Consider the following 14,929-nt stretch of genomic DNA (forward strand, 5'->3'; position numbering starts at 1 on the left):
TCAGTACCAAAATATCTATTACGATGATGTTCTAAAACATAAAATATAGCACACAAATTTTCACCGTAAACTTCGTGGTGGCTTTTTACATTTCACACGCTGTCTGTAGTTTGTGATGTTTGCTGAAGCATATACATCACACAAAATACAAATCTCTTTACAGAAAAGGCAATGCCAGGACTGACTAATTGATCGACCCATCATCGCCCAGCTCAAACCACTTAGGACAGTAGGCGTCATTTAAGAAGGAAGCTTTCGAAATTCCAAAACTAAGGGGTGAAATAGGGGCTGAAGGCATTTTTTTGAAAAATGTCACAATTAAGACAATCTTTAAGCTAGACCTACGAAAACTCGTATTTGGTCTCTAGGTCATAAATAAAGAGATACCTGTTCCAGCGTTTGTGAAAAGTTAACCGTATGAAGGAGAAAGGGTGCAAGCTTTTTCTGAAAATATATCATTATTAAAAAACTATTACAGTACTTCTTAAAGCTACATATATGAACATTGGTATTTGACTTCTCGGCTACAAATAAAAAATTATGCATTTCATTGTTTTAGGAAATTGCACACCTAAGGGGGTGAAATAGGGGACGAGGTTTACAATGAAAATATTGTAATACGAAAGCATTTTAATGGTCTATCTATTGCAATTTAAACTGGGCTTCTCAGTTAGAAATTTTTTTGAAAATTCAGCTTCTATGTAGGCAAAACGGTAGATGAAAGTTTTATGGAAATATTTCATTGTGCAAACATTTTATAAGATAAAAGTATGAAAAATTGTATGAAAAAAGTTTTAAAATATTTTTGACATATGTTCTGCATGGGCATGACGTACTGTGGCGCTGTTAAATTGCTGTCAAATGCTGTTATTATGAATCTACATGCTCATCTTGCCCATTATAGTGAAGTGAGAGAAAATAAACGTTACAAAATAAGTGTTGTGGCTAACCTGTGATAGTTCGATATGTATCGCTCGCTCGATTGTCGTATGTTTCATGTTTATTAATCTTTTGTAATCCTGAAAGTATTCATAGTGAATTCTGTTCATTGAAGTCTCTGTTTTATTGAAGGGTAATCATGGGTAAACGTATAGTGACTAGAAATCCTCTGAAGGCTTTTACGAAAAGGAGAAATGTTGGAAAGCCAAAGGCAGGTGTTATTACCGTAAATAATAAAGACAACCAAGTGTTTGAACCTAACCTTGCTGGTACACTAGCTCTTTGGAGAGTGAAAAAGAAAGTACTTCGCAGAGGAAACTTGTTTCAGGTAGTGAAAAGTATGAATGTTTTATAGGCGAATAGGATGGGAATGAAATATTTGATAAGTCAGTTCTCAAAGGAATTTTTGCAAACTGCGTAAGATGTATTCAGTGTAGTAAAGTCAGTCTGGACCTTTATATAAAAATCTCGTAGGACTTGCCGGGAAATGGAACTTAAGTGTGGTAAGTGTTCATACATGACCACCTTTTTGGAACAGTGTTGCAGTAACTCCAAATGAAGAAAATGGTAGCAAAATGTATGAACACAACATTTGATTTGAATAGGCCTCGCGCTCAACTGGTAATGGTGCCACTGCAGGTGCAGTTTTCTGTGGCATGGTAAATCTTTCAAATCTCTCAACGAAGTTTACAAACGATAATAGATTTATAGAGTCTAACGTAGAAGATGACTGTATAGAATCTACGAATAGAGCCATGGAAGAGGCAGTAGTTGAAAACAGTGGTAACACAGACTTGATTGCAGCATACGACGGTACCTGGCATAAACGGGGACATACATCTCTTCATGGCATAGCACCTGCACCAGTATGTATACAGGGAAAGTTTTAGATGTAGCAGTTATATTTAAATATTGTAGGTGTCCACAAAAATAAAGGTAAACATGAAAATAATTTCACAGCTAACTAACATGGCAGTAGTGCAGAAATGGAAGTGGCTGGTGTAGCTAGCATATATCAGCGTTCTGTTGCGTGTGATAAAGTGCGATACGTAAATTACCTTGGTGACGGTGATTCTTAAAGTTTCAAACATATTTAAGTACAGAAGCCCTATGGTGATGATGTCGTTCTGCAGAAATTTGATTGTACTGAACATGTACAGAAACGAATGGGATCAAGATTTCGGCGGCTGAAAGCTTCGTACAGAAAACCAAAACTCAATGATGCTAGAGGGTTGGATGGATAGGGAAGGTTAACTGACAGTGTAATTGACAAAATACGGAACTATTATGGAATCGCTATTAGGCAAAACACGCACTGAATTAGAATTAATTTAATATCTTCAGCTGCTGGCGGACGTTGATGTATATCAACGGGGACAGGTGAAAATGTGTGCCGCGAGCGGGACTCGAACCCAGGATCTCCTGCTTACATGGCAGACGCTCTATCCATCTTTTTTTAGTGTTCGTTGCATCCGATCGGGGCGGACGTCGTAAGACATCCGCTTAACTTCCTTGTTGATCAATTACCTTAGTTATTTTATTACGGAGGGCAGCTAACCGTCTGACCGAACACGTTGAGCTACCGTGCCGGCTATCTGAGCTACCGAGGACACGGAGGATAGTGCGATTGCAGGGACTATCTCGCGCACGCCTCCCACGAGACCCACACTCTCACCTTGTATGTCCACACACGGCATTCCCACTGTCCCACCCCAACACGCTCATTACTCGTGGAAGACATTCTTCTCAAGTCCCGTAAGAGTTCGGGGAATATGGTGTCTGTTCTTTTGGACATGTCCGAAAGAACAGACACCATATCCATATAAGTAAACACGCACTGTGTCGATGAAATAAAGAATGCTGTTTGGGCTCTTTTTTTCATACTTTTTCAACCTAAAAAGGTCCCCATTATTACTTGTGTCGCGAAGGAGGGAACAGTTGGTGTAAGTACAACAAGGATTGCTGACTCATGAAATGTACACTCATAAACATAGTCTGCTTGATGCGGTAATAAAGGTGATAAAAGCTATTTTCATAGATTTAGCAGACCTGAACCGTTGAAAAAAGTATGTTCATGGGAAAACTCAAAACTCGAGTGGAAGTGAACATAGTGTTATATGGACAAGAGTGTCCAAGACTGTGTTTGTTGGAATGGAAACACTGCAGTTTGGTGTGTATGAAGCCGTTTCTACATTCAATGATGGCAACGTTGTAGATTGGGAAGTATTTCGAAATGCGTGAATGAAGATAGGTTTGAACATGGTATGGTCGATTCTCGGTTTGGACAAGGAAGAACTTTGGACTGCGGAAAGGGTTGTAAATAGTCTAGAAATACAAGCCAGAGTAAACAGGAGGAGGACAAAGAGGTAGCTGGAGGAGGAGTTTGCAGAAGATGAAGATAATCCATCCTATGGACCGGAATGCACTAAATACTTAACCCGAACTTTGTCGCTCTATTCCCATAATTTTCATTTTTTCACACACATTTTCTCAGGATCTATCAAATCAATTTGCTTCAAATTTTCAGGAAATGTTACACAGTCCCTTCTGCGTAACTTAACACACCCTTTTCCGAAAAACCTGTATATTGTTGAATTTAGAAACTAAAATGGCACAAACAGCAGTCAAATTTCATTACAATGGAAAAATAATTAATCTCTAACAACTGAATAGAAATTTTTAAAAATCTGTCTGAAGTTGTATCCAATACACCAATAAATAACATGTAAAAATTTCAACTTCCTATCTCAAATACTTTCTGAGAAAACATGTTATTTATAAGCGCTATTTTAACATTGGAAAAGTAGGGCTTTCCGGAGCCCTTTACAGCTAAGTCTTTGAAAATTGGAATTTGGCTTCTCGGTTGGATAAGAAAAAACCGGCGTTTCTCTGTTTTTGGAAATTGGTAGCTAAAGGGGTGAAATAGGGTGATACTGATTCAGTGACTCATTATTGCCAACCCAAACCTCTAAGGACAGAAGTTTGAAGTTTCGAGAGGGTATGGATGTTATACCGTAGGCATCGTTTAAGAAGGGACTGTCCGAAATTTCACTCCTAAGGTGGTGAAACAGGAAATAAAAGGTTTTTTGAAGGAATGTCGCTATTAATGGAAGTTTGAAGCCAGAACTGCAAAAGCTGGTATTTTGTTTCTCAGTCAGAAAATAAAAAGTACGTGTTTCAGCATTTTTGGAAATTCAGCCACTAATGGGGTATAATAGTGGGTAAAAGCTTTATTTGAAAATGAATTATTACTAAAGAACTACTGAAGGATTTTCAGGGTACTGGTATTTAACTTAATGGTTAAAAATAAATAAATACGTGTTCCAGTGTTTCTGGAAATTCAGCCCCGAAGGGAGGCAATAGGGAACGAAAATTTTTGAGAAAATATTTAGTTCCATCAAAAAATTTAAAGCTAAATTTATGAAAATTAGTATTTCACTTCTCGGTTAGATATAAGGAAATAGAGGACGAAAGTTGTGGTAATATCTCCACAAGAACGCAAAAGGCGCGACTAACACAAATTTTGAACTCTGACATGCAGAATGACCTTTTGGTCAGAAGTCCATTCAGAAAAACCATCCTTATACGACCTTAATTAGCGTAAAAAAACTCAGAAGGTATTGCAGTGTGTGAACGACATAAAAATTCGATTAAAAAGAAAACAAGAAGTCTCTGCAAGCCATATAGTGTATGCGATTAGAGTGGCGGGCGCTAAGCTAGTTGTGTATAAACGCTAAGAATTTCTGAGGAAAGTAGTAATGTTTTAAAACAATACTATGATGTTTAAGAAACACAGTCTGGTACTTCAGACATTCTTAGAACAGAGATGAAGGTGATTTGATCTAATTTTCGTGAAATAGACGCACTGTACGTCTGCAAACACACGGTGCTCCATTTAATCGCTCACATCCTTCTATATACCTACGCCATAGCACGTAGAATTATTCCCAGTTTCGAAAGGTTAGCACTAGATGGTAGCACGATATGGGATACGGACGTCCCAAGGCTCAAAACTGCGTATTACACTGCCTGACAAAAACGCAAAAGGAAACGAGGAAAAGTTCACGACTTGAGACGATATATGTTGTTATGATTCAGCGATTACTGGTCCATAGCCGTCGTAACAGGTCCTCGATATGCTGGATACTGGCAGTGGGACGGCGCTGACGTCCGAGCTGGTTCCACACGTGTTCTATCGGGGACAGATCTGGGGACCTTGTTGGTTATTTGAGTACATCAACATTATTAGTTCACAGAGACGCGAGCCATGGTACACTGTTTCTGACCTCTTGAAAAATGATACTGCGATACTGTCACATGGGGGATAACGTAAGAGGACGCAAGGTGCCCGTGCCGTACTGCTACGCTGTTAGAGCTACCAGCCGTGACCTCAAGTCATACCCAATGGCACCCCGCACGATGCCATCAGTAACGTCGCTGTGTCTCTCCAAGAAAATGGAAAACTGGGATCTCTGACCAGCTCGACGCCATACTCTCTGACGATTGTCGTCGGGGATAGCGCGGAACCGCGATTCATATCTGAACACAGGGTGACGATTCATATCTGAACACAGGGCGACGCAGTCCTTGAATCCTAGTCATGGCACCACTCCAAATTTGGACGTCTTGGAGGAATTGGAAGTACATGCATTCAGTCAAGTGACTCCAAAACTGATAATCAGTAGGGGTAGGAAATATTCGTGCAGTTTTTTGACGATTTGTTATGAGACTATGATAATTTTTGTAACCACGTTTCTGAAGTTGGGTATACAGACAACCACCTTTCCCTTCACTTATTTCTGTGCTCTACAGTGTTTAATGAACACCTCGTTAGTTACGTTCATCAATGGTTAAACGTTGGAATGTACAGACCCTTCCTTATGTACTACTCTGATCAGTGAATCAAGACATAAAATGTTTCTGTAATTTCATACGTCATCCTTTTAAGATGTTTTAATATGTTCAAAGCCCATGTACTACAGCGATGCTTCTTTTATTGTGCTTACGTGCAGGCACGCTACATATACTTACTGTTTTAACGGGCAGTAAACATTTTGACATACAGACGGCTGCAATAATAAATCGCAGGATGGGGCAAATGTCTTAAGATTTTATGTTTGACGAATAGTCAACAAGTGTAATCGCAAACAAATCCTTTTGTGATCTTCGACATGTCATGTCTTTACAATATAAATTTTTTTCTACAATTTTCAAATGTACTTCCTTGTGTTTTGTACTACTGCGATGTGTGTATTAATGTGCCTATATGCAGGCACAGAATACGAATTTCTGGTTGTTACTGGTTCCCGTTTTAATTTTTAGTAAACATATTGGCATATGCACAGCCACAATGCCGTAAGCTGGTGCCCTCTTGCACCGCGTGGTTTACCTAGCAAGTGCGAGCACACTGAAGTAGCAGTTCTTCGTAGTCTTTCTCACGACCAACATTGCAATTCTACAAGTTTAAATTATACAGGGTGAGTCAGGAGGAAAGGTACAGGCTTTGAGGGGTGATCCTATAAGTGATTCTGAACAAAAAAACTTCATATGGACATATGCCCTATTGCGAATGTTTTCCGAGATATAACATGTGTAATAATACTTTCTTACTTATTTTCTGCGTTATTCAAACATTATTATTCTCCACAACGTACGACGGCAGTGTAGAGGAAGTTGAGACGAACAGTTTGATACAGGATACTTATGTTCCATCAGGTCGGGAAACTACTTCAAATTGGGCTACAGAGAGTGCCTAAGCTACATCGCATGCGCATCGCACCAGATTTTTAGTATCCTCGCGTTGTCTTTGCGCAAACTGTAAGTCTTAGAGAAACTTGAGTAGGTCCTGGTTTTGTAGGAAACTGAATGTAGTTTAATTTTGAACTACGAAATGTTTCGCTGGAGGGTGCGGGTTTCGAGTGATTCAAGAAATCGTACAAAGTGGTATTACATGTGTTCTATCTCGGAAACCATTCGCAACATTGCATTTGCCCATACGGAGCTTTTTATTCAGAATCACTAACGCTATCACCTCTCAATGCATGTACCTTTCCTCTTGACTCGCCCTGTATGTAACACCTTTTGGTTCGTGAGTATATAAGTAAGGAACAAGCTGCCAAAATTATTTTTCCTATGAAATGGTATGTACTGGTTCTGACACACTAGGTGATCAAAAGTATCCGGACACCCCGAAAAACATACTTTTTTCATATCGGGAGCATTGTGCTGCTACCTACTGCCAATTACTCCACATCAGCTTCCTCAGTAGCCATTAGACATCGTGAGAGAGCAAATGGGGCGCTCCACGGAACTCACGGACTTCGAACGTCGTCAGATGATTGGGTGTCACTTGTTTCATACACCTGTACGCGAGATTTCCATGCTCCTAAACATCCCTAGGTCCACTGTTTCCGATGATACAGTGAAGTGGAAACGTGTAGGGACATGTACAGCACAAAAGCTTAGAGGCCGACTTCGTCTGTTGTCTGACAGAAATCGCCGGCAGTTGAAGAGGGTCGTAATAGGCAGATATCTATCCAGACTATCACACAGGATATCCAAACTGCATCAGAATCCACTGCAAGTACTATGACAGTTAGGCAAGGGGTGAGAAAACTTGGATTTCATGGGCGGCGGCTGCTCATAAGGCACACATCACCCCGGTAAAGGCCAAACGATGCCTAGCTTTGTGTAAGGAGCGTAAACATTGGACGATTGCACAGACGAAAAACGTTGTGTGGAGTGACGAATCACGGTACACAATGTGGCCATCCGATGACAACGTGTGGGTATGCGGATGCCCGGTGCACGTCATCTGTCAGCGTGTGTAGTGTTACCAGTAAAATTCGGAGGCGGTGGTGTTATGGTTTAGTTGTGTTTTCCATGGAGGGGGCTTGCACCCTTTGTTGTTTTTCGTGGCACTATCACAGGTCTACATTGATGTTTTAAGAACCTTCTTGCTTCCCACTGATGAAGAGCGATTCGGGGAAGGAGATTGCATCTTTCAACACGATCGAGCGCCTGTTCATAATGCAGGGCCTGTGGCGGAACGGTTACACGAGAATAACATCTCTGTAATGGACTAGCCTGCACAGAGTCCTCACTTGAATTCTATAGAATACCTTTGGGACGTTTTGGGGCGCCGACTTCGAGCCAGGCCTGATCGACCGACATCGATACCTCTCCTCAGTGCACCACTCTGTGATGAATGGGCTACCATTCCCCAAGAAACCTTCCAGCACCTGATTGAACGTATGCCTGTGAGGGTGGAAGCTGTCATCAAGGCGAAGGATGGGCCAACACATATTGAATTCCAGCATTACCGATGGAGGGCGCCACGAAAAAAATGTTCAAATGTGTGTGAAATCCTATGGGACTCAACTGCTAAGGCCATCAATCCCTAAGCTTACACAATATTTAACCAAAATTATCCTAAGGACAAACACACACAGCCATGCCCGAGGGAGGACTCGAACCCCCTCCGGAACCAGCCGCACAGGGCTCCACGAATTTGTAAGTAATTTTCAGCCAGGTGTCCGGATACTTTTGATCACTTAGTGTAGCTTGATCTTGCGCTTCCTTGTTAATATTTGTTATTTTTTTAAAAAAGTATAATCAATTATTTGTTGTATTGTGTACATGCCGGGGAATCTGATGTTGGGAAGAACCGGAAACAAGCCATTCGGGATATATGCACCAAAAAACCACTACATCTGTTTGTTGGCGACTACTATGCTTTTGTAAAATCCAGTCAGTTATACCACATGCAGTCGTTTGTGTTGTGGTGTAAACAGGAGCCTACGCATGGGACGATAACTCCGTAATTCGGCTGCAGCTATTTTCCTATCAGTGGTGTTGGATGCCACAGGAAATTGCAGGGAGGTCGTTGCTTCTTCTCCGATGGCAAGCGCAGATATGAAGGGGATACGCTGTACTTGTGGGAGAATACGGCGATCCTCCCTTGTGGTGGTCAGACGTGCATGACCGGACCGTTGACGTTGGGTATGGCTGGTCCCGCGTCCCCAAGCATTCCGACATCGGGCTACTGCCACATCGAAAGCCCGACAAATTTGGATATCGCACGATCCGACCAGCCTACCACATAGAGAGCTACAATGAGGTCGCCCCTTTAAAACTATGTCAAGTGCTGGTCACGCCATCTTAAAGGAATAAATGATATCTCCGTATCCTTCACAGTAGTCGCTTAACATATGACACTGATACCGCCCCTTCCATTGCCGTCTTTTATCCCGTAATTCCTCCCCCTTCTTTTCTCGAAAAATTTTCTTGGAGACAGTAGGCAGGGAATTGCGCGATTACTAGAGTGCTGCTTCTAGGAATCTAGAAAAGAAGCGAAATGTTGTATTACGTAGGTAAACGTTATACACACATCAAAAAAGGTTTTGCATCATACCAGTTCCCAGGATTGCTGAAGATAGACGTTGACTGTGGATATCGTATCACAGAGTCAGTCCCTTTGATTGTTCAGACATGTCACTAAACCCGCCCAAAGATGTGAACAACCATGCGAGAACTGCGCCTATTAGACGGAGGGGGTCCGACAGCCGAACACTTCCAGTCACTCCACCAGGAAGAAGGTACACGGCTTGTGTTGTCTGCAGTTCAACCATGCCTGGACGGTCAAGACCGCAGTTCGATCGCGTCCGCATTGTTACTTTGTGCCAGGAAGGTCTCTTAACAAGGGAAGTGTCCAGGCGTCTCGGAGTGAACCAAAGCTAAATTGTTCGGAAATGGAGGAGATAAATAGGAAATGTCTATGACGTGCCTCGCTCAGGCCACCGCAGTGGATGACCGCTACCTACGAATTATGGCTCGGAGGAAACCTAACAGCAACGCCGCCATGTTGAATAATGCTTTTCGTGCAGCGTCAGGACGTCGTGTTACGACTCAAACTGTGCGCAATAGGCTGCATGATACGCAACTTCACTCCCGTCGTCCTTAGTGAGGTCCATCTTTGCAACCACAATACCATGCAGCGTAGTACAGATGGGCCCAACAAAAGGCCAATGGACCGCTCAGGATTGGCATCACGTTCTCTTCACCGATGGGTGTCACATACGCCTTCAAGGGACAATCATCGGAGAGGCAACCCTGTCAGGCTGAACGCCTTAGTTATCCTGTCCAGCGAGTGCAGCTAGGTGGAGGTTCCCTGCTGTTTTGGGGTGGCATTATGTGGCGCCGACGTAGGCCGCTGGTGGTCATGGAAGGCGCCGTAACAGCTGTACGATTCGTAAATACCATTCTCCGATCGATAGTGCAACCATTTCGGCAGCATATTGGCGAGGCATTATTTTTCATGGACAACAATTCGCGCCCCCATCGTGTACATCTTGTGAATGACTTCCTTCAGGATAACGACGTCGCTCGACAAGAGAGGCCAGCATATTCTCCAGACATGAACCCTATCGGACATGCCTGGAATACATTGAAAAGGGTTGTTTATGGACGGCGTGACCCACCAACCACTCTGAGGGATCTACACCGAATCGCCGTTGAGGAGTGCAGCAATCTGGACCAACAGTGCCTTGAACTTGTATATAGTACGCCACGACGAATACAGGCATGCATCAATGCAAGAGGACGTGCTACTGGGTATTAGAGGTAACTGCATGTACAGTAATCTGGACCAGCACCTTTGAAGGTCTCGTTGTATGGTGGTACGACATGCAATGCGTGGTTCTCATGAGAAATAAAAAGGGCGGAATTGATGTTTACGTTGATCTCTGTTCCTATTTTCTGTACAGGTTGCGGAACTCTCGGAACCGAGGTGATGTGTGTATTTACGAAAAATTTGTGGTACCGACAGGTATTTATTTTCAATGAATACAAAAGAGCTGGATTCGTACCTCGGTTTCATTATGCCTGCAATGAAGCTCAGCAATCCATTGTTTCCTTTCTCTCACTATCCTGTGGCCTCGCTTTCGTTATTATCATCACTATTTTCAGGCTCTAATGACGCACCACCTTGATTTTCACTATTCCACAATATGTCTTTCTCGGAACCGTAAATGGCTAGAAATTCCAGTTTCTTTAAAAACTCTTCTTCACCGTATCGGCACTAATTTTCTCCTATGCACGGATTATCCACTCGCACATCGTCGGTATTAATACTCGTAGTTTCCTTATCTTGCCTCCTGGAGTCTGCTGTTGAGATGCCGCCGCCATTCGTTCTGAATACAGACGTCGAAGATGAACTTTAAAACGTTTGTTGACGCTGACATCTAAAAGTTGAAGAAGGGACGTTAAACAGAGTGGGACTTCATCCGTTTGATTTTCTCCTTTACAGCTTCCACAAGGTGACGCCAAAGACTGTGTAGGACAAGAAGTGACTTCTTTTGTAATAACGCTCCTGGTCGTCTTATCCAGACTTTCTCCAACCAATCTATCATCAAATCTGCTGTCATCGAGCCCTTTTCATGAACCCGTAAGTGAACACGATGTGGGGTAGTCTCTTTTGCCAATGCCCTCCTTTTAAATATGGCATGCGATGGAAGTTTGTTGCCTTCTACTATAAAGCACATAGTCACTGTGCACGTTAGTTTGTTCGCTCCGCTACGGTCGCTGGTTCGAATCCTGCCTCGGGCATGGATGTGTGTGATGTCCTTAGGTTAGTTACGTTTAAGTAGTTCTAAGTTCTAGGGGACTGATGACCTCAGATGTTAAGTCCCATAGTGCTCTGAGCCATTTGAAACATTTTTTGTCCGCTCCAGTCGTCTTCACAAGGACACTTTCTGACCCAGTTGGAACATCGGTGGTGTTGTACCGCACATCAAAAAACATTGGTGTCTGGTCAACGTTACGAACCTGGGAGAGCAAATACTCGTATTGCTGTCGCACTTGTATTACGTAACGATGGAAATCGATTACCGTATCTGTGTAGTTTCGAGGAAAACGCTGGCAAAATGATGTTCTGCTTCGTCGACTGTGACTTTGCCGTCTCATAAAGTGAATCACCCGACAAATGGTACCTCAAAATCATTTATGTCAGTTTTGAGCGTGGCAACTAATTCACGAGTTTTGTTGTGTATCATTTCGTAAGAGACAACGCAGCCACCATTCCGATGTTTACTAACATAAGCAGTAACACAATTGTCAATTTCGAGATATTCCCCTGTTTTAGCCCTGTGGAAATATTTCGAGCTTGCCTTTGCAGCGATGAGTGTATCTTTTTGTCTCCGCGAATACTGTATTGAATGGAATCAACGGAGAAATGTCTTTCTGCAACTTTCACCCCGTTTGAATCGGCATTAAGGTAACACACGCTGTTCAAATTTTGCCGTGTAGTTTGAATATTTTGACATTAAGACGACCTGTTACAGACTGTGCTAGAAATACGTCTGCAACTTCAGTTTTCAAATTTACGGTATGTTGTGACAGTGGAAATATTTTTATGCCAAATACCACTGTTTTCATTGTTGTCTATTGTCAAGTAATTTGAAGGCCGCTCCAGAAGGAATAAACCAGGAGAGGGAATTATGCGCGATATTAATAAAATAATGTTTTTAGTGATGAAAAATCGTAGGGAGGGGAATATGCGAGGGGGGAGCTTAACAGTCTTGGCAACAACACTATACATGAACAACACTTGTGCACTCTGGTGGCCGTTCTATGTATCACAGAGAACTGCAACTGTAATCATTACACAGACGCCGATGGCCTCTATCTGCACAAAGTTACACCGACATTCAGTCACGTCTTCCAGGTGTTTCAGTTTCTATCTTTTTTTTTCTTTTGTCAGGCAGCTTATGTGTCTCATAATTTACGAATGGGTTGATGGCTGAGGCAAAATTGATAAAGGATGTTCCTCAGAAGGTATCTATGCTAAACTGTTAGAAGTGAAACAATAGGAAAAAATTGTCAAACATTTCAAACCATAGAGAAAATAATTGCATACAAATTCATCAAACAATATTTATTAGATAATACGTAGACCCTTTATAGGATATTTACTGTGTATTTCATGTTGTTAAGTAGCAAACAATGCCAAAAATAACTATTTTTCAGCTTCAATATGTTCTGGAGTAACCACAATCACCAGAACTAAGATGAACGGGAAACCAGAGAAGGCGGTCAGGAAACGTCAGCCAAAAGCCAGCTGACAAGGACCGCGTCGCGCTACGCGCGCCCTCTGCAGGAAGTGAATGTAAGCGCCGCTCCTGCCAGCCTCGGGGGCTCAGATCGGCACCGTATCGCGGACGATAGTTATCAGTGACGTGTGTCAACTTGCAGGAACTTTGTCTATAGCGATGACTATTACTGTTTGCATGTTACTTGTGACACCGATGCATCTCCAAAGATAAGTATTGTCAATTGCTTTATAGAAATAAAACTGCTAATGTTATTTGTTTCAATTGTTGTATAGCATTACGAGAACACTGCAACCCTTAGGCACCCTATTAGTGATGAGTGGGCAAGACCCTACACAACAGAGCTTAATTTTTCAATGCTTAAAAAATCTTGGTTAATGAATATTGTTTAATGAATTGACTTTGTTATTTATACATAGTATACGCCTTTACCTTTTCCAGATATTATAAAACGTTAACCATTACTTTCTTTCAGATATATGATCTCTTTTGTGTGAGAACTCTCAGTAATAAAATAAAGACTAAAATGACACTAACACCACTGCTGTAACATTAGTGGGCTGGGCGAGAATAGTTTAACTTCCGGAGTTAGCAGGCGCCCACCCTTCCCTCCTCCATCCCCCTCTAACGTCTGTTGGATCTTGCCCACTCGTCTCACATAGGGTGCCTAAGGGATGCTGCGTTCTCGGAATGCTATACAACAATTCAAGCAAATAACATTAGTAGCTTTATTTCTATAAAGCAGATTGACAATACTTAACTTTAATGCACAAAAGTGTCGCAAGCGATGGGCGACATGCAACATAAATCCGACTCCTTGCTATACACAATATTCAAACATGCAATGGATAAGTATCACTACAATCTGACATCGTAGCACTCTCTGCTAGGCCACGCTAATCTCTGCGAATCCTGTCCACTAATGTCCGCTGAACTTAGCCGATCTGAACGGCCGAAGCCGGCCACGGTGGCCGAGCGGTTCTAGGCGCTTCAGTCCGGAACCGCGCGACTGCTAAGGTCGCAGGTTCGAATCCTGTCTCGGGCATGGATGTGTGTGATGTCCTTAGGTTAGTTAGGTCTAATTAGTTCTAAATTCTAGGGGACTGATGACCTCCGATGTTAAGTCCCACAGTGCTCAGAGCTATCTAAACGGCCGAGGCTGTCAGGAGCGGCGCTTATATTCACTTCTTGCAAGTGTCGCTCCTGTCGTGGTGCGGTCCTATTCTGCACACCATTGGCCGACGTCGTTTCACAGCCTTCTCTAGTCTTCCGTTCTTCGTCTTCGTTCCGGCGCTTGTACTTACGCCAGAGCAACGGCAAAAATCCATTCCCCAGAAGACTTGACGTTAGCGCCTCGTTCTGTTGATGGAAAATGTGATTGCCGCCATTTGAAATCTTTCGAGGAATGTTTCATCACATTTGAATTGACCTTAGCGTCTCCCACGACCGCAAAAAGTATCGGCCGTCGCTAAAGAAATGTGTCAGTTTTGCTTTCGCAGAAACACAAATCACATGTCTTAGGTTGTAGTCTTTCGAGAGCAAAGTGGGGATTGTCCACCTTCATGAATTCTCTCTACGTCCTGGTGACAGACCTCGTTTGCCTTTTCCTTTACTGGGTACAATATTAAAGCGTCCGCACTATACACTAAGCAGCTACCTCGCCATGTCATGGTATGTGGATATAAAGGAAGGAGGCGTCATGACAACGTATGTGTGTGTGTGTGTGTGTGTGTGTGTGTGTGTGTGTGTGTGTGTGTGTGTGTGCCGTGTATAGGTCCCAACTACCGACCAACCTACCACCCTTACCGCGACAGACTTTGTAACGAACTCGGTCAACTGTGGGATACACTCCGGCTGGTACTGGTGTTACTCCGAATACTTGG

Source organism: Schistocerca piceifrons, chromosome 2 (genome assembly GCF_021461385.2).
Source record: "Schistocerca piceifrons isolate TAMUIC-IGC-003096 chromosome 2, iqSchPice1.1, whole genome shotgun sequence".
In the NCBI taxonomy this organism is placed as follows: domain Eukaryota; kingdom Metazoa; phylum Arthropoda; class Insecta; order Orthoptera; family Acrididae; genus Schistocerca; species Schistocerca piceifrons.